At 47.0% G+C, this 20,909-nt stretch overlaps 1 pseudogene; it reads left to right on the top strand.

Annotated features, from left to right (window-relative positions):
- Window positions 1–12,509: 12,509 nt before the first annotated feature.
- Window positions 12,510–17,267, top strand: LOC143962559 (putative sodium-coupled neutral amino acid transporter 8; annotated as a pseudogene).
- The last annotated feature ends 3,642 nt before the right edge of the window (window positions 17,268–20,909 follow it).

Below are 20,909 nucleotides of genomic sequence, written 5' to 3'. Positions count from 1 at the left end.
GGCTTGGTCATTGACACGCCATTCCATTGTTTCAGGAATGATATTTGAAGAGGTTTGGCATTCCACTGGGCCCATTGTACCATTGGAATAGTTGCCGAGAATGACCCTAGAATACTGAGACATTCCCTGGCGGGAATGGTAGTGGCCCAGAGTAGTCTCTTTGCTTTCCGGATTAGGATGGGAACGTTCTCCTCCGGGAGTTCTACTGTATTGAGTCGGGTATCCAGCTCTGCCCCCAGAAAAATCATTCGCTGCGTGGGACTGCTTTTCCCCCAATTTATCAGCCACCCAAATTTTTGCAGGGTGGAGATTAGGATTGCGCGATGAAGTAGGAGGGAATCTCGGTTGTCGGCCAGGAGAAGGATATCGTCTAGATAGTGGTGCACTCTCAGGCCTTGTTCCCTTAATAGGGCTATTACTGGCAGTAAAACCTTTGTAAATGTTCTTGGAGCAGTGGATATTCTGAACGGGAGACTTTGGAATTGGAAATGTTGATGACCTACAACAAAGTGGAGAAATTTCTGAAATGAGGTGTGAATGGGAACATGCAGGTAGGCGTCTTGTAAATCGATGGAGAGCATCCAATCTCCTATGTTGATGGCCTGGAGAATTGTCTGCAGACTCTCCATTTTGAATGCTTCCACCAGGATTCGGTGATTGAGTTTTTTTAAGTCCATGACAGGACGTAAGTCTCCTGTTTTCTTTTTTACCAAAAATAGAGGAGAATAGAATCCTTTCCCTCTCTGTGGCAGAGGAACTTCACTTATAGCTTGTTTCTGGATTAGGTCCTGAACATATTCGTTCAGTAGTATTCTCTTTTGGTGAGAAGATGGTAGCTTTGTTACCCGGAAGTGGTCCCTTGGGTGCTTTCGGACCCTCCATTTGTGTCCGAACTGGACAGTCGCCACTGCCCATGGATCCTTTATTGTCTCCGCCCATACCTGCCTGAACAACCTGAGCCTGGCTCCTACTACAGCTGGTTGGGTGGGTGCACCATCAAAAAGACTTTTGATCCCCTGTAGTAGGGGTCTTGGCTTTCTGAAGCTTGAGGAAGGATGATTGAGGGTTCCTCCAGTTTCTCCTATACTCTTTGCCAGGTCTGTAGGATCTTGCCTCCCTATATTTGTCTGGGAGGTTTCGTCTGGAGGCTGGCGGTCTTCACTGTTTAGATCTTCTATCTGAAGGGATCAGACCCGATTTTCCCCCGGTAACTTTAGAAATCGCAGAGTCTAGTTTCTCTCCAAAGAGATTTGCTCTGTCAAAGGGAATCTTGCACCAGTTTGACTTCGAGGATGGGTCTGCTGACCAGGGTTTGAGCCAAAGTGCCCTTCTGGCCATTACTGAGCTCAGCATTGCTCTTGATGTAGATTTAATTATGTCTACAGAGGCTTCTGCGACAAAGTTGCCTGCGAGAGATTACTTTCTCTTGTTCCACTCCTTCTGATACCAGCCTCTCAGCATTGGCGGACCAGTTGGAAATGGCTCTACCGACAGCTGCTAGGGCCACAGCTGGTCTGCAAGCACCTCCTGCCGATAGGCAAGATCTTTTCAGATCTAAGTAAATTTTCCTATCCAGCACATCTTTAAATGTAACAGCATCTTCGATTGGAAGTGTCACATGTCTGGCAAGACGCATCAGAGAAGAATCCACCACTGGCGGGGTCACTAATGGAGTGACACTAGGCTCCTTCAGGGGGTAAAGTTTTTCTAACCTGTTAGTTAGGCTGATCTTCTTTTCCGGCTTTTGCCATTCCTCTTTAATCAAATCCTCTAGTTCCTCAATAAATGGGAAGGTCTCAGGATCTTTTTTGAGATTTGGAAAATATTTCCTCACTTTTTGAGGAGTTTGTTTTTCTTCCACCCAATCGATTGCTTCCTTCACTGATTTAATGAAGGGTTCGACCAGTGCAAAGTCGAAGCCGGTAGAAGTGTCAATGTCATCATTATCTGACAAAGGATCTGACATCTTTGAAGCGGAGGGAGCAGCAGATGTGGTACCTTGCAAAGGTCTGCTAGTTTCCGGCCCTGCGATTTGGAGGGGCGATTCAGAAGCTGGAATACTAGGATCTAACTCTCTGTCTCTGGTTGCTTTATTGAAGCATGAACGACAGGCCAGCTTATCTGGGAGTGCTATTGCGCCACAGACCCAGCATGAGTTTCCAGAGGGATGGAGACTTCGAGCGTGAGAAGAATGTCTGCGTGTAGGGGTTCTTCTGTGGTAGGAGTGGCCATGTCGAGAGTAGGACCTTGATCAACTCCTCCTGTGACCTCCACTCTCTCTGCGTCTTGAACGGCTTCTGCCATGGTCTCGATCTCGTCTATGACTTGAGCGACTTCTTCTTGAGCGCCTTGAGTGCGATGATCTGGATGATCTGATAGGGATGTGCAGTTAGACAGCATTAGTGACAGGCTCTCTTTTTCCTCTTCGTACTTACCCATTTGACCCCACTTACCTATTAGGCTGGCGATGGTCTGCTGCGGCAGCGGCCTCCATGAAGAGTGAATCCTAAAAACGAACGGAAGTCAGTGAGCAAAGACAGGTAGGGAGATATGCAAGTTGCAAAAAAGAACCTTAGACACAAAGAGACTGACCTTAAGATCCGAAGGAAACAAGATGAAAGAAACGATCGGAAAGACTTCAAAAACGATCTTATTAGTAATGCAGCAGCAGCCACAGTACACAAAGAAAAAATGCTGTTTTTAAAATCCGCGCCACCGCCGTCCGCAGCGTCGACGTCATCTCGCGCATGCGCAAAAATGTCCCGCGACGTCCGGCTCCATTTTCGAAACTGGCGAACCGGCAGAACAGCGAGATACTGGACGCCGGCGCATGCGCTGAAGAGTCCAAACATCGGCGCCCGAGGAGCGAAGAACTACAGGGCTTAGCAAGGAAAGGAACAGAAAATACCAAGAAAGCACAGGTTAGAGGCCGCTGCATGATAAATCTATTTAAGATTTGTAAAGATAAAAACGATACCCCTGAGACCATCAGAGTGGGGATTCCTCCATTAAGCTCATTTAGAGGCTGTACAGGTAGGACTTCCACCCAGGAGAGGCTTGAACCTGGCTGGGGCGATAGCGGTAAGGGGTGATGTCCAGTCTTCTCAAGTGAGGAAAAAAAGGAGAATGCTGAGGCAGAGGCCCTCTCAAGATTTAATAGTTAAACGGTCCTATCAGGTTGCGGGGGCGGAGCCACAACCCATAGGTGTATGCTACCATGATGCTACAGGAAACATAGATGTTTTTTATGTGGATTTTATGTGATAGACCAACACAAAGTGGCACATAATTGTGGAAGGAAAATGATAAATGGTTTTCCAAATTTTTTTACAAATAAATATGTGAAAAGTATGGTGTGCATTTGTATTCAGCCCCCCTGAGTCAATACTTTGTAGAACCACCTTTTGCTGCAATTACAGCTGCAAGTCATTGTGGGGATGTCTCTATCAGCTTTGCATACCTAGGAGAGTGCCATTTTTGCAAAAAGCTCAAGCTCTGTCAGATTGGATGGAGAGAGTCTGTGAATAGCAATTTTCAAGTCTTGCCACAGATTCTCAATTGGATTTAGGTCTGGACATTGACTGGGCCATTCTAACACATGTATATGTTTTGATCTAAACCATTTGATTGTAGCTCTGGCTGTATGTTTAGGGTCGATGTCCTGCTGGAAGGTGAACCTTCACCCCAGTCTCAATCTTTTGCAGACTCTAACAGGTTTTCTTCTAAGATTGCCCTGCATTTGGCGCCATCCATCTTCCCATCAACTCTGACCAGCTTCCCTGTACCTGCTGAAGAAAAGCATCCCCACAACATGATGTTGCCACCACCATGTTTCACGGTGGGGATTGTGTGTTCAGGGTGATGTGCAGTGTTAGTTTTCCACAACACATAGCGTTTTGCTTTAAGGCCAAAAAGTTCAATTTTGGTCTCATCTGACCAGAGCACCTTCTTCCACATATTTGTTGTGACATATAGTTGTCCTGTGGACAGATTCTCCCACCTGATCTGTGGATCTCCGCAGCTCCTCCAGAGTTACGAGTTCTTGGCTGCTTCTCTGATTAATGCTCTCCTTGCCTGTCCTGTCAATTTAGGTAGACGGCCATTGCAGTTATGCAATACTCTGTCCATTTTTGGATGATGGATTGAACAGTGCTCCGTGAGATGTTCAAAGCTTGGGATATTTTTTTTTATAACCTAACCCTACATTAAATGTCTCCACAACTTTATTTCTGACCTGTCTGGCGTGTTCCTTGGCCTTCAGGATGCTGTTTGTTCACTAAGGTTCTCTAACAAACCTCAAAGGGTTTCACAAAACAGCTGTATTTATACTGAGATTAAATTACACACAGGTGGAGTCTATTTACTAATTAGGTGACTTCTGAAGGCAATTGGTTCCACTAGATTTTAGTTAGGGGTATCAGAGTAGGGGACTGAATACAAATGCACGCCACACTTTTCAGATATTAATTTGTAAAAAAATAAAATTCCTTCCACTTCACAAATGTGCCACTTTGTGTTGGTCTATCACATAAAATCCCAATAAAATACATTTACATTTTTAGTTGTAACATAACTAAATGTAGAAAAATGCAAGGGGTGTGAATACTTCTTTCCAGGCACTGTATTTTCTGTTCTACTGGAAGTGAATTAACATAGGTACACCATACAAAATATTATTTCCCTTCTTTGGTTTAAGAGGATTAGCCATAAATGAAGACATTGAATAGCACCTATGTTTCCGGCATGCACATAATATACATTGTATATAGAGGTCTTCAATAGGAAACACAATTTCACCATCTTTTGAGTTCATAGATATGCTACTGTTTAATTCCATCATAGCTGTAGTAACATTTTATCATTATTGTACTTAAATATTTGCAGTAACTTTTTTGTGTTAAGACAGAGCATGTCATGCTAGGTCTATACTGAATTATCATGACATTTAGGCCTCTTGCACATGGTACTAAAGTTTGGGCATCTGCATATTTGGATGTATTTTCTGGCATGTAAGACGTTTTTGTGCCTACTTGCATGTATTTATGTGTATTTGTGCGTGTTTGTACAGAATACCGACTATGAACTCAATCTATTTAACAAAATTCAGTACTTGTTTTACTTGCCTTTGTTTACAGCTGTGGTTCTCAACCTCAGTCCTCAAGTTCCCCCAACAGGCTATGTTTTCAGGTTTTCCTTTACTTTGTACCGTTGCTTTAAATCAATAGCAATGACATGGTATTGATAAGAGCTATTTTATCTAAGGGCGGTTCCCAAAACATGGCCTGTTGTGGGTATTTGAGGACTGAGGTTGAGAACCACTGGTGTACAGGACCATTGTAAACAATGGGATGCATTTTAGAACAGTAAAATAAAAAAAAGACGTATGTCTGAAAACTGAGGGGTTTCAGGCAGAAGTGTGCAAAAGGCCTTAGCAGCCAATGTTTTATTTAATTTGGTGCCCTGTTTCAAATTCTGCTTCATGCATTGATATACCTCTATAGACCCAGTCTCTCCATCTTATGCCCCGTACACACGGTCGGACATTCCGACTAGGGATGAGCTTCGTGTTCGAGTCGAACATCGGCTGTTCGACCCGTTCGGCGAATTCCGAACGTTCCAAACGTTATGGGCCGTTCGCGCCAAATTCGTGTGGCGCTCACGGCCCACAATGCACTGCGTCATCGCAGTGCATTGCTGGCTCATGATTGGCCAAGCATGCACTGTGACCCCGCATGCTTGGCCAATCACAGCGCCAGCAGCGAGGAGAGCCATGATTGGCCACAGGCAGGATGCCTGTGGCCAATCATAGCTCAGGCTGTGTAGTACACGCCCCACACTATATAAGGCCGCCAGCGCGGCGGCCTTGTGTAGTGTGTTGGCGTCTGAAGCAGTTAGTGGGTGTTCTGTGTACCTTCAACACAGTACACACCGATCGTTATCGGACGATTTTCGACCTTGCTCTTCTGTAGTGGTTGTTGTCTGCTTGCCCTGACCACAGTATACACCGCTATATTCACCTCACCTATATAGCTAGTGATCTATCTTTTATAATAGAGCTTGCAGTCAGTAGTGTTAGGAGCTTGTGCGTGCTGTCTGCGTGCTCTGTACCCAGTACACACCGCTATTTCCACCTACATAGCTCTTCTCTATTTGAGCCCATTTGCCATCTGCAGGAGTTATTGGAAGTTGTGTGTGCCTCCAGCACAGCACAGTATACATCTGTATATACACCTTTATCTCTGGTGTTCTATAATAAAGGCATCTGCAGGAGTTAGTGGGTTTTTTGTGCCTCCAGCACAATATACACCTGTATCTACCCTTTATTGCTGTTCTATAATAGAGCCATCTGCAGGGCTTAGTGGGTGTTGTGTGACTCAATTACAGTATACCCCTTTATCTCTGGTGTTCTATAATAAAGGCATCTGCAGGAGTTAGTGGGTGTTGTGTGACTCCAGCACAATATACACCTGTATCTACCGTTTATTGCTGTTCTCTAATAGAGCCATCTGCAGGGCTTAGTTGGTGTTGTGTGACTCCATTACACTGCTGTTTTACCCAACTCCCTTCAGGCCATTACCATGTCTGGAAGGCCAGCAAGGAGAGGCAGACAGGCGCGAGCCAATGAAAGAGGGCAAGCAGGCTCTGTGTCTAGAGACAACAGTGCTGGTCGTGGACGTGGTGCATTGTCATCAGCACGTGGCCATGGGACACACTTGTCCTTCTTTTCGGCAGCTGGACATGTTGAACCGCAACATGCCAACGACTTGGTAGAGTGGATGACCAAGCCCTCTTCATCCTCCTCATCCTCTCTCACCCAGTCTCAGGGTACTAGCAAAGCAGCTGCCAACACATCGTCTTCCCTCCTCTCAATGTCATCATCAGTGACTCCTTCCCTAGACCCACCACGTCCTCCTGAGGAGTCTCCTGAACTCTTTGAGCACAGTGTTGGGTACATGCTCCAGGAGGATGCCCAGTGTTTTGTAGGCTCTGATGATGACACTTAGCTAGAGGAAGGCAGTAGTGTGAGCGCAGAGAGAGGGGATGCCCAAGAAGGACAGCAATCGGCAGTCATGTTCCACAAGCTGCAGCATACTGCCAGGTTTGCTACAGCGATGAAGAGGGAGGGGATGATGAGGGCACTGACTCCACGTGGGTGCCTAGTAGGAGAGAGGAGGAGGAGGAGGCACATGTCCAACGAGGCAGGATGCCCTCCGGGGGCCAGCTTAGGGGCAGCACACCGACTGAATCACACCGCAGAGCTCCGCCTGTGCAGGGCGCTGCCTCTGCGCGTTATTCTAAAAGTTCTTTGGTGTGGGCCTTTTTTGAGACGAGTGCATCAGATCGCACCGCTGCTATTTGCAACATATGTCTCAAGCGTATCTCGTGTGGCCAAAACATCAGCCGCTTGGGCACCACATGCTTGACCAGACATATGTTGACCTGCCATGCAGCTCGTTGGCAAGCGTACCTCAAAGACCCACACCAAACAACAAAGCGGGCCTCTCCTTGCTCCTCATCAGCTGCCATCTCCAACCCAACTAGACCTTCAGTCCTCTCTGAAACCTGCTCTGAGAGGAATGAAGGTGTAGAATTAGGTGTGTCACAGCCAAGTGCTTCCGGGCACTCTGCTAGCAGTACACCCACATCCGATTATAGCAGGCAAATGTCCCTGCCCCAGCTGCTGGACCGGCGAAAGAAGTTCACTCCCAGCCATCCACATGCCCAGCGGTTGAATGCTAGCTTGGCTAAATTGCTAGCACTTCAACTGCTGCCTTTTCAGTTGGTAGACTCGGCCCCCTTCCGTGAGTTTGTACAATGCGCGGTTCCTCCGTGGCAGGTCCCCAAACGCCACTTTTTCTCACGGAAGGCGATTCCGGCTCTCTACCGGCATGTGGAAGGTAATGTCCTTGCCTCGCTGGACAGGGCGGTCAGCGGTAAGGTGCATATTACCGCTGACTCATGGTCCAGCAGGCATGGACAGGGACGTTACCTGTCTTTCACGGCCCATTGGGTCACTCTTCTGGCAGCTGGGAAGGATGCAGGACAAGGTGCAGTAGTGTTGGAGGTTGTTCCGCCACCACGCCTCCAAAATGCTACTATTGGTTGTGACACACCTCTCTCCTCCACCCCCTCCTCTTCTTCTTCCTCCATGGCCTCTTCCAGTGCTCTGTCCTCAGAACCAGCGGTGCTCCGTAGGCGTTCCAGGGGCTACGCGAGTACACAGGCAAAACGATGCCATGCCGTGCTTGCGCTGGTTTGTTTGGGGGACAGGAGCCACACTGGGGCGGATGTTTTGTCAGCTCTGCAGGGGCAGGCCGAGAGGTGGTTGACGCCACGCCAGCTTAAGCCAGGAATGGTGGTTTGTGACAATGGCACCAACCTCCTCTCCGCCCTCCGACAGGGACAACTGACCCATGTGCCCTGTGCAGCTCACGTCCTTAACCTGGTGGTGCAGCGGTTCTTGGGAAGGTACCCCGGCTTACAGGATGTCCTGAAGCAGGCCAGGAAAGTCTGTGTGCATTTCCGCCGATCATTTAATGCCTGTGCTCGGCTGGCTGAGCTCCAAAAGGAGTTGAACCTGCCCAAGAACCGCCTTATATGTGACATGCCCACCAGGTGGAACTCAACGTTGGCCATGCTGCAGCGGCTGCACACGCAGCAGAGGGCCATCAATGAGTGCCTGTGCGACTACGGCACCAGGACAGGGTCAGGGGAGCTTGGTTTTTTCTCACCACGCCAGTGGGGCATGATCAGGGATGCATGCACTGTCCTGTCACCGTTTGGGGAGGCCACAAGGATGGTGAGCAGTGACAGTGCATGCATCAGTGACACTGTACCTCTTGTCCACCTCTTGGAGCATACGCTGCGTGGAATAATGGACAGGGCACTTGAGGCAGAACAGAGGCAGGAAGAGGAGGACTTCTTTGCCTCTCAAGGCCCCCTTTATCCAGACAGTGTTCCTGTTGTGCCACCCATCACACAGGAAGAGGATGAGGAGGAGGAAGAGGAGGAGGAGGATGATTGTGTCAGCATGGAGGTGGAGGCTGGCACTCAGCATCAGCAGCAGCAGTCTTGTAGGGATGATTTACAGTCCCAAGAAACACGTGGACTTGTACGTGGCTGGGAGGAGGTAGCTGCGGATCATGTTGCCCTTAGTGACCCAGAGGACTCTGGACCGAATGCCTCAGCTAACCTACGCTGCATGGCCTCCCTGATCCTGCAAAGCCTGCGACAGGATCCTCGTATTCTTTGGATCAAGGAGAGGGACCATTACTGGCTGGCCACTCTCTTTGATCCAGAGGGAGCAGAGGATGAGACATCTCCGGGAGGCCTTGCAGAAAGGTCTGTGCAACGCGTTCCCAGAGACTGGGAGGTTACAAACTCCTGGTCCTGGACAACGTGTTGCTGAGGCATCGGTCAGAAGGAGCGGTGGAGAAGGTGGCCGTCTGACTGATGCTTTCAGACAATTTTTTATTCCGCAGCCCCAAGGTATGATCGGTTCCAGCAACCATCACCAGCGTCTGATTTACATGGTGCAGGAATACCTAGGGGCAAGGTCAGACTTGGACACCTTTCCCACCGAAAATCCTCTGGCTTACTGGGTCTTGAGGATGGATCACTGGCCAGAGCTTGCACAGTATGCAATTGAGCTACTGGCTTGTCCTGCATCCAGCGTTCTTTCGGAACGCACCTTCAGTGCTGCTGGTGGCTTTGTTATCGATCACAGGGTGCGCCTGTCCACCGAATCAGTTGATCGACTGACCTTCATCAAGATGAATCAGTCTTGGATCACCCACAGCTACCAAGCACCTGAAGCTGATGTAACCGAATAATTTTTTTTGAAACATCATATCCCTTCAAGACTGCCTATGCTGATGCTGAGTGACTGTCCTGTTATGTTGATTGTCTATCCTCTTCCTCCTCCGCTGATATGTTGGAAGAACATTTCTGGTTCTGGGTGATGCCATCAGCCCAATTTTTCTGTCCCTGTTTAACAGGGGCGTTTAATTACAATTTTTGATGCAATGCTTTGCAGCAGGGCTAATTCCTGCAATAAAACTAGAGTATATGGGAGAGGTTGCAGTGTTGGTGCACCAGCAACAGTGCCTAAGGCCCAATTTTTCTGCCCCTGTTTAACAGGGGCGTTTAAGTACAATTTTTGATGCAATGCTTTGCAGCAGGGCTAATTCCTGCAATAAAACTAGATTATATGGGAGAGGTTGCAGTGTGGTGGCACCAGCACCAGTGCCTAAGGCCCAATTTTTCTGCCCCTGTTTAACAGGGGCATTTAAGTACAATTTTTGATGCAATGCTTTGCAGCAGGGCTAATTCCTGCAATAAAACTAGAGTATATGGGAGAGGTTGCAGTGTCGTGGCACCAGCACCAGTGCCTAAGGCGCAATTTTTCTGCCCCTGTTTAACAGGGACATGTAATTACAATTCTTGATATAATATTTCACAGGAGGGCCCGTTCCTGTGCCCACCCAGAGTAACTGTGAGGACTTATAGTGTTGTGGCACCAGCACCACAACCACCAAAGGTCAATTTTTCTACCACTGTTCAACAATGGCATGTAATTACAATTCTTGATATAATTGTTCACAGCAGGGCGCTCCCACCAAGAGTCACTTTGAGGGCTTACAATGTTGTGGCAAAACCAACACCTTGTTCCGCCATTTCTGCAGAGCATATAGGGCAGGCCCTACTTTCAAACATCCAACTTACAAACATCTCCTACTTGCAAACGGAAGGAGACAACAGCAAGTGAGATGAAAAAAGATGGACGACAAAACAAATTATACAGGGGTGATAACCCTTCCCTATGTTTTCCAAAAAGCTTAAAAATAGTTTTTTTGACTGGAGCTACACTTTAAAAATGTACCAGTTGAAAATTACAAACAGATTCAACTTAACACAACAAACCTACACAGTCCCTGTCTTGTTTGCACCACCTGTATACTGCTGTTCTGAGTATATAGGGCCTGGGGGCCACACACATTTCCTTTTTTTAATATGGGCACGGGGTTCCCCTTAATATGAGTACAAGACCCAAAGGGGCTGGTAATGGGCAGGGAGGGCTACCCATGCCATTTTTCTCAATGATTTTCAACCATATTGCAGGAACCAGATATAACATTAAAACCGCAAGCAGTTTTAAATGATGTTATTTCTGTTTAATGTCATTTTGTGCAGGGACTTTTCTAAACACGGGAAACACGTGGCACTTCACAGGCATACTACAGACACATCCCAGGCACCATATTTAAAGGAATATTTCACTTTACTCATCATTAAAATCAGTGCTCCCGCCAAAACGGCCATTTTTAAAAACATTTTAGGCATTGACCCATGTCTCCTGGGGCAGGAGCCAGGTCCCCAAACCCTTTTTAGGACAGTATCTTGCATATTAGCCGTTAAAATTAGCACTTTTAATTTTGAACGTTCGAGTCCCATAGACTTCAATAGGGTTCTAAAGTTCGTTCGAATTTGGGGTCCGTTCGAAAGTTCTGGTGCGAACCGAACCGGGGGGTGTTCGGCTCATCCCTAATTCCGACCACAAAATCCGTCAGATTTTCTCTGATGGATTTTGTCCGAAACTGGTGTTGCATACACACAGTCGGACAAAGTTGTCGGAAAATCCAATCGTTTGGGACGTGATGACATTCGTTTGTTACGACGGGACTACGTTGAGGCTAGTAGCCAATAGCTTTGGTCTCGTAATTTGATCTGAGCATGCTTGGCACTTTGTCCCATCTGAATTCTCTACAAACGATCGGAAAAAGTCTGATCGGATTTTTTTGGAGGAAAATTTGAGATTCTGCTTTTTTGCGTCTGAATTTCTGATAGAAAAAGTTCAATAGAGCCCACACACTATTGGATTTTCCGACAATATAATCCGATCGGACCTTTTCCATCTGAATTTCTGATCGTGTGTACGGGGCATTATGCTTACTTGCTCTGTGCAATAGCATTGCAAAATATGGCCATGAGTTTCCTCTTTTAGGGTTCCCCACTGGCTCTCTAGGCTCCTCTTCTTCTGTGATGAGGAAGCACGTCTGTGTGAAACGCGTCCACTAAGCACCTTTTTTGGATTGATGTTTGTCATGTTCACTTGATTTTATGGATTTTCAATAAATTCTTTTGATTTTACTTCCAGATGTGCTGCCATTCTTTGTTTCCATTGGATTTCCCTGGCTGTGGACCAGTCAGGCACCCAGATCTCTTCAGCAGCTTTTCGGATCCTCATAGGTGGTTTTGAGCTGTGTGTTCCCAGCTCTTTCTCTCTATCAGAAACCATGAATCAGACCGAGACAGAAGTACAGTTAAATCACACTTGTTTAATAATAAAAGTAAATAGAACAAACTTAGTCAAAACATAGCCAAAGTTTGGTAACTGTAACAGATAGTCAGACAATCTAGAAAGTCAGGAAGCCAGGGAACAGCATAGTGTAACAGCAAGCAGGATCTGGAGCCAGAAGGAATGTCAGCCAAGCAAGTCTTTAACAGGAATGCAGGAGATTGTATCTTTGATGTTGACCAAGGCGAAGACAGAGATCATCTGGGCTGGGTGGCTGAAGTAGGCAAGACTGATGAGCAGGATATCATCAACATGTGAGTCACTGTGGAGAGATAGAAGCTGGTAATTAGCTGACAGCTGAGCAGCCAGCTCAGAGAAGGAAGGGCTGAGCCCAGTCCTGACAGTACTCCCTCTTTAATGACCCCTCCCCCTCTGAGGACCAACAGACTTGAGGGGAAAACATCTATGGAAATCACGGAGGAGGACAGGAGCATGTACATCCGAGGATGAGACCCAAGAGCGTTCCTCCAGACCATACCCTTTCCAATGCACCAGGTACTGTATGCACCCACGGAATCTACGGGAGTCAACAATGGACTGTACTTTATACTCCTCATGGTTCTCAAACTGTACAGGGTGAGGACGAGGCACCAATGTAGTAAAGCTGTTGCAGACCAAAGATTTTTTATAAGGAGACATGAAATACATTCGAGATACGCATATTAGAAGGAAGTTCTAATGCGTAAGCCACTGGCTTAATATTGTGAAGAATACGGAAAGGCCCAATAAACCAAGGTGTGAACTTCAGAGAGGGAGGTTGCGAGATGACAGCCAGACCCTGTCCCCAACCTGGTAGGAAGGCGCAGGCCAGCATGGAATTTGTACCTATCATTAGCATGTCGCAAAGCCTCCTGGACTTGTGCCCAAGTGGAATGAAGACCATGGAAATGCTCCTCTAATGCAGGAATACTCTGCGGAACAAATGAGTTAGGCAACATGGAAGGTTGGAAACCATAGTTCGCCATAAACAGGGACAATCAGGAAGCAGAATTCAAGGCACTATTGTGAGCAAACTCCACCCATGGTAAGAGGTCTGACCAGTTGTTATGATGGTCAGAAATATGGCAACGTAGGAATTGCTCCAAGGACTGATTGGCTGCGACCCCATTAGACGGCAGATGATACGCAGAGGAGAAAACAAGCTGAATTCACAATTGTGCACAAAAGGCTTGCCAGAACCGGGACACAAACTGACTACCCCTGTCCGAGACAATCACCTTGGGTAGCCCATGTAAGAGAAAGATCTCCTGAGCAAAAATGGAAGCCAGTTCCTTAGAAGTGGGCAACTTCTTAAGTGGAATACAATGAGACATTTTCCAGAATCGGTCAACTACCATAAGGATAACTGTGTTGCCCTGGGAGTGGGGTAACTCCACAATCAAATCCATAGACAGGTGGGTCCAGGGCCTCTCTCCATTGGGTATGGGTTGTAGGAGGCCCACTGGAAGGTGCTGTGTAGTCTTACTCTGAGCACACAGAACAGGCATCTATGAAGTTACATCAGCACATAGACTATGTCCCCAGAATTGTTGGGAAATGGCCCAAAAGAGTTGATTCTTCCCAGGGTGCAGCCTTGGGAGAATGGTAGGTCTGGAGCACGGCAGTATGGTGACTCTCTGGGACAAAGCAGTGGTCACAAGGTTTCTCAGGAGGACCATGGACCTAAGCAGCAAGAATTGACAAAGTGTCAGCCCTTACATTCTTAGTACCGGGTAAGAATGAGACCATGTAATTGAAACTAAAAGCGTTTAGCCTCAGATAAGAATGTGAGATTCTTATGGTCAGTAAGAATGAAAAAATGGCACAGTGGTACCTACATTCTTTCAGGGCTAACATGATCGCTAACAGCTCTCTGTCACCAATCTTGTAATTGCACTCCTCAGATGACAATTTCTTGGAAAAGTAGCCACAAGTATGCATAGTGCTCCCAGAGGTAGGACGTTGATACAGAAGGGTACCAACTCCAGTCTCAGAAGCATCAACCTCAAGGATAAAAGGTAATGTAGGATCAGGATGTGCCAACACAGGAACAGAAACAAAGGCAGCCTTAAGACTCTCAAAGGCCTTAATAGACTCTGGAGACCAATATGCCATCCATGACTCTGCCCCTAGTTACATCACTAACCTAGTCTCAAAATACCAACCAACCCGCTCTCTTCGGTCATCCCAAGACCTCCTACTCTCTAGCTCCATTGTCACCTCCTCCCATGCTCGCCTCCAGGATTTCTCCAGAGCTTCTCCCATCCTTTGGAACTCCCCACCCCAATCTGTCTGACTGTCTCCTAATCTATCCATCTTTAGATGATCCCTGAAAACCCTTCTCTTCAAAGAAGCCTATCCTGCTTCTAACTAACACTGTTTTACTTCCTCCGTCAGCTCATCCCCCCACAGCTATTACCTTTTGTATCAATTGACCCTTCCTTTTTAGATTGTAAGCTCTAACAAGCAGGGCCCTCTGATTCCTCTTGTACCAAATTGTAATGTAACTGTAATGTCTGCCCTCATGTTGTAAAGCACTGAGCAAACTGTTGGCGCTATATAAAACCTGTATAATAATAATAATAACTCTGTGGGTTACCGTTCTTTCTGATCATATCAGTAAGGGGCTTAACTAGAGACGAGAAGTTACAAATAAACTTCTGATAATAGTTGGCAAAGCCAAGAAAACGTTGTAGAGGATGTAAACCCACGGGTCAGAGCCACTGTAGGACTGCTGAAAGTTTCTCTGGGTCCAACGAAAAACCAGCAGTGGAAATGACATAACCCAGGAATTTAACCTCTTCACAATGAAATTCACACTTCTCCAATTTACAACAGAGATTGTTCCCTCTTAGTTTCTGAAGCACATGACAGACATCTGTGTGTTTGCTTTCCAGGGACTTTAAAAATATGAGGATATCGTCGAGATAAACCACCACACATAACTGAAACAAATCTTGGAGGGCATTGTTAATAAATTCCTGTAAAAATGCCAGGGCATTAAAAAGAGCGTTACAAAGGCCAAAAGGCATTATGAGGTACTCATAATGGCCTGTTCGGGTATTAAACACAGTTTTTCACTCGTTGCCCTCCTTAATGCTCACGAGATTGTATGCCCCTCTCAGATCATTGCCCCTTGAGGCGGTCATGATTGAGACCCCTATAATCAATGCAAGGTCTCAGTTCACCACTCTTCTTCACAAAGAAGAAACCAGCACCAGCAGGAGACGAGGGTTTGCAGATGAAACCTTGAGAAAGTGCGTCTGCAGCATACTCCTCCATGGCCTTATCCTCCAAGACCAACGAAGGGTAAACCCGGCCACGAGGGGGTATGGTTGAAGGTCAATTGCACAATCATATGACTGGTGTAGAAGCAAACTATCGGCTTGACCTTTTTCAAAAACATAGCTAAAATCGTGGTTCTCCTCCAGCAGGGAGGAGATTGAAGAGGTGCACAGGACCTTGGCTACCTTCTGGAAGCATGTCTTACTGCATTGTGGTGACCAGGAGAGAACCTCAGCATGGAGCCAATCAAAAGAGGGGTTGTGGATCTTCATGCTTAGTGCTCCAGGCTTGCACTGAGCCACTGCACTATACTGGCTTCCAGGGAAGGGCATTTGGGATTGAGGCTAGAGAGAGCATCAGCTTGCTGGTCAAGCCTGGTGGGGAATGTGGAAGCCCCAATCTGTCCTCCATGGCAGCTATATTCATCATGTTAAACTCTGCACTGGGAGCTGGGCTCCTCAACTTCCCCTGGGCATTCAACAAAGCAGGTGGAACTCACTCCTCTGTTCTGGTGGAACTGGGGTCATTGGTCTTTCTCATAAGTGGACTGGTAATTCTGGGATATGCATCCTCTCTTAGTAGCCAATCCACATACCAGGGAGTGGTGAGAGACGTCCGTGGACAAGCAATTGGAAAACTCTGTGGAATCTGCTTCATATTCAACCTGTTCATGATATCTGTGGATTTTCTCCATGTGGTGGAGGATCAGCAGGAAAAATTGTGTGACTCTGTCCATGCAAACCTGACCATGAACGAGGTGGGTGAAAGTTTCCAGCCATGGTACCCAGATCCAAGATTAACCATGAGCCTCCTCTGCCTCCTTATCATCCTCCCACGCTCTATCCCCAGGGAAATCAGTTATCAGAAATACACAAGTATTCTGGGCACCCTGGCAGCCTGTTACCTGACAGCGGTAATCATTGTGAAGTACTACCTCATGAAGCACATTGTATTCCAGAAGCATGAACATACCTCAAAGGTTTCCTCACTGGCTTCAATGTTCAGCGTGATGCCCACAATCTGCTTTTGGCTTTTAGTGCCATGAAGCTTGTATCAAAATACAGCATGAGGAACAAGTGCCTGTCTAATTGGATAGCGGTGTCTGTGGTGTCCATGCTGATCTACCTTCTTATTTACTACCTGACAGGTATTTATGGGTATCTGACTTTTGAAGATGTTGTAGCTGCTGATATTCTGATGTCTTACCCTAGAGATGATTTGGTTGTGATAATAGCCAGGGTACTGTTTGCTGTATCAGTTGTCAGCATCTATCCAATCACTCTATTGTTGGGCAGGTCTGTTCTACAGGAGGTCTGGATGGACCACAAGCACATGACAGTAACCACTTCTTATGAGCACTTTGTACAGATTACACTTACAGAACTATGGATTCTGGTCACGCTCATCATTGCCTTGTCTGTTCCTGACATTAGTGAGGTAATTTCCATCATTGGAGGGATAAATTCTTTCTTCGTCTTCCCAGGTACTGTTTCTGATATGTGCAATGGAATGTAAAGCAATGGATCCAAGGAAAACAACATGTCTAATTGCCTGGGGGATTGTTTTTGTCCTCTGTGGAGCCTTCATATTTGGTCAGAGTGCAACCATCGCTTTATGGATTATGGAACTCCTGCACAAGTTCTAAAATGTGTTGGATTTTAATTTGAAATTTTTTTGATATTTTTATATAACTTATCTTTTTAAATTTATTTCCAAAACAAATTTGTCTGATAATCTTTCCATAGGTATAACAAGACAGAAAACTGAGTACCGTAAATGGTTTAGCAAGCGGTTTGCTGCGGTACAAATAATCGTTGAAAAGGAATGAAGGTCACATAGCTTGTATCTTTGTAATTTTGCTGCAGGTCAGAAGGCAAAGAAAACATCTAAATGCTCAGGGCAGTATCTGTCATTTTTCTTTCAGTCCACTTCCCAATGGGCCCCTTTATATAGCACACCTATAATCTACCAGTACTATATAACTGTAAAGGCAGAGGCTAAGAAAATGGTTTTAAAGGACAACCAGGGGCAAACCTAGAGCATATGGCACCCGGCACAGATCCTATATGTCACCCCCCACTTTAAAATGTAAAAACACCCCACTGTGCCCCCTGCATACCTCTGCACCCCAATATCTTTGTCACTACTGTGTACCCCCAACACAACTTCTCCTCTGAACCCCTTTACATTACACAGCCCCCGCACCTCTGGACCCCTTTACATTACACAGCAGCCTGCACTTCTGGATCCCTTTACATTACACATCCCCGCACCTCTGCCTTTACATTGCATAGTACCCCCCACAGTTCTGGACCTCTGCATGTTACACAGCTCACCCTGCACCTCTGAACCCCTTTACATTACATATCCCCTGCACCTCTGGACCCCTTTACATTACACAGCTAACTGGCGCCCCCCCTCGGCATGTGCCCCTGGCAGGCGCTGGTCTCGCCAACCGCTTGGTACGCCTCTGGTCCAGAGGTACGGGGGAGGGGGTGCTGTGTAATGTAAAGGGGCCAGAGGTGCAGGGTGCTGTGTAATGTAAAGGGGTCCAGAGGTGCAGTGTAATGTAAAGGGGTCCAGAAGTGCAGGGTGCTGTGTATTGTAAAGTGGTCCAGAGGTGTAGGGTGCTGTGTAATGTAAAGAGGTCCAGAGGTATAGGGTGCTATGTAATGTAAAGGGGTGCTTAGGTCAGACAGACTGACAGATCAGTGAGGTAATATTATACAGACTCTCGCTGGAGACCTTAGGTATGCCTCTGCTCTGGACCACTGCACGTTACACAGCCCTGCACCTCTGGACCCCTTTACATTACACAGCCAAGCAGCTCTGGACCCCAGCACATTACACAGCCCCCCTACACTATCTCCGGACCCCTGCACATTACACAATGCCTGCCACCCCCCCCCCCCCCAGCTCTGGACCCCTGTACATTACACATTTCTCCTTCCTACCTTCCTGGGGCATGCAAGCAGAGCTGGAGACACAACAGCGCTGAACAGAGGGCGGGAACTGCTGGAGTTAATTTTTCATATTGACAAGTTAGCGATTGGTTCCTGGCACCACCTAGCAACCAGTCACCTGCTGGTTAACTTGAAGGGGTAGAGCGGAACCACAGTGATTTTTTTTTTCGTCTTTCCTTCTATTGGGTCCTCTGCCCTTGCTTTAAATTTGAATAGTGAAACATTTTTTTCTCCCAGTGGGTGCCTTGTGTGGCCCACTTCCTGTTTCTTGTCTGGTGAAGGGCCTGGACTTGTGGCATCATGCGTGCCTCTCCCTCTCACTTTTGTGGGAGTTTGCCAAGAGGGGAGGGGGGGATGACTTATGGGAGGACTAGTGAGAGCTACGGAGCTGGTGTGCCTCTGTGTGAATCCAGGAAATAAAAAGGCAGCAACTTCAGCTGCCCACAGTTAAAATGGTTTCAACCAGCGACTCAGTGGAGGAAGATTTCTGCAGCATATTTGGCAGGTACAGAGTCACAGTGTATATAAAATAATGCGCAGAATGGTTGGAGGGAAGCTTCAGAGTGGCAAAAATGTTTTTATTACAAATTATGAGAGCAGACTGCAGTTCCTCTTTGATTCCAGCAGTTGCTGTCCTCTATTTGGCGCTGTTCAATGTCTCTTTCCTCTGCTCTGAGCCGCAGAGTGAATCTGGCAGCTGACCCTGTGTGTCAGTCACCCGGGTACGGTCTGCACCCTGTCACAGCTCGCCTCTCCCTGCCCTGGCTGCCCTGGCTGTCACAGTGTTATTCCCTGAGCTCGGTGCCCTGCTGTCACCACTTCACTGCCTGACCCCCTTACCAATGTGTGGCACCTAGGGCGTAACCATTGGTACACCACTGAAGACAACTGCACCTTTTGTGTAGAATGTCATTCCCTCACCTTCTCCCTTTCTTGGCCTTTGTATCCAATAGCGTGAAAAAAAGCAGATAACCTTTAAAAGCTGATGCAGTGTTGCATTGACAACCCCACAGCATTGCCTTATCTGTCTAAACATTGGTGGTTTCAATAAAACAAGGTAACAGGGTATGTTTGAGGAATCTCCCAAGAAGAAGATGGCTGTAAGATTACGGTTATCTCTTACAGGGATTTCCCCTTCAGTGACTGCACATGCTTTGTCTTCAAACAACCACTGCTTATTTTCAGTGGTAAGAAAGCAAAAAAATGCTTATACTGAAGTTATTTATATATTTTTCTATTAAATAGAAGCTGAGCACTGTTAAAAAAAAAAGAAAAAGAGGGGTTCTGCCTCTGTAACCAAGGATAACCAATAGCCAGCAGAAACTTAGGTGAGGAAATAACTTGGAATTGGATTATCTCATGGTGAAGAGCCCCTACCATCATGGACAACAGAACAGTCTCATGAGTCACATGGGCAGGCTGTAGAGTTCTCCCATCAAGAGCCTATATGGCTAGTGGAGTGTCATGTAGCTGCAGCCGAATTGAGTGCTTTCATACAAAGGCAGCATCAATGAACAGGCCTGCAGCCCCAGAGTTGATTAGAGCCTGTATCTCAATGGAAGACTCATCCCAAGAAAGGGTAACCCAAACCAGGGGTTTATCCTTCTGGATAACTGGGGATGAAGTGCCACCTAAGGTCTGTCTGTGACAGGACCTCAAGGTTCGGGCGTTCCCTGGGCGGCTAGGACAAGACTTCAAAAAGTGGCCTGCCTGGTCACAATAAAGGCACAATCTCACCCTCCTCAGGGTTCTCTCATCCACAGAGAGACGTGTGAAGCCTAAGTGCATGGGTTTAATATTCACAGACTGACTCGGTACCAGGAGGCATGGGAGGTGAGGGAGGCAAGGGTGGGACTGCAAAATTCGGAGACAGATGTACAGGAGGCTTCCGCAAGCGCTCCTTAAAGCGGGATTCCGCTGCCGTTTTTTTTTTTTTTACCTGTGTCACTGGTGGGCGATTCCTACGGTGTCTTTGCAGTCACGATCGGCGTCTTTTTAACCCCCGGTGTGACGATTTCATTGCTAAGGAAAACTTTTAAAAAAGCAGTCCGGCGGTTTCCATTTTCACTGTGGGCGTTTGAAGCCCACAGGCATTTACTCCCTGGATGCGATGACGCTGAGCTCCCAGCATCCACCGCTCCATCTCGCACATGCTCATTGAGTGTCCTCTTTGTTTTCCTTCCTCTTGCCTCGTGTGCTATAGTGGTAATGGCAGATAGAGCTGCCTGCCCACTTTCAAAATGGCAATTTCGGACATGCCCTCGTCACGTGACCGGCGTCCTCCTTCCGAAATCTCACGAGATTTCGGCATGACTGTGTCCCCC

Source organism: Lithobates pipiens, unplaced genomic scaffold (assembly GCF_037356315.1).
Source record: "Lithobates pipiens isolate NorthernLeopardFrog02 unplaced genomic scaffold, aLitPip1_a1.2 Scaffold_8, whole genome shotgun sequence".
Taxonomy (NCBI): domain Eukaryota; kingdom Metazoa; phylum Chordata; class Amphibia; order Anura; family Ranidae; genus Lithobates; species Lithobates pipiens.
The sequence above is the reverse complement of the archived record's forward strand: the minus strand, read 5'-3'. Positions and strand labels throughout refer to the sequence as shown.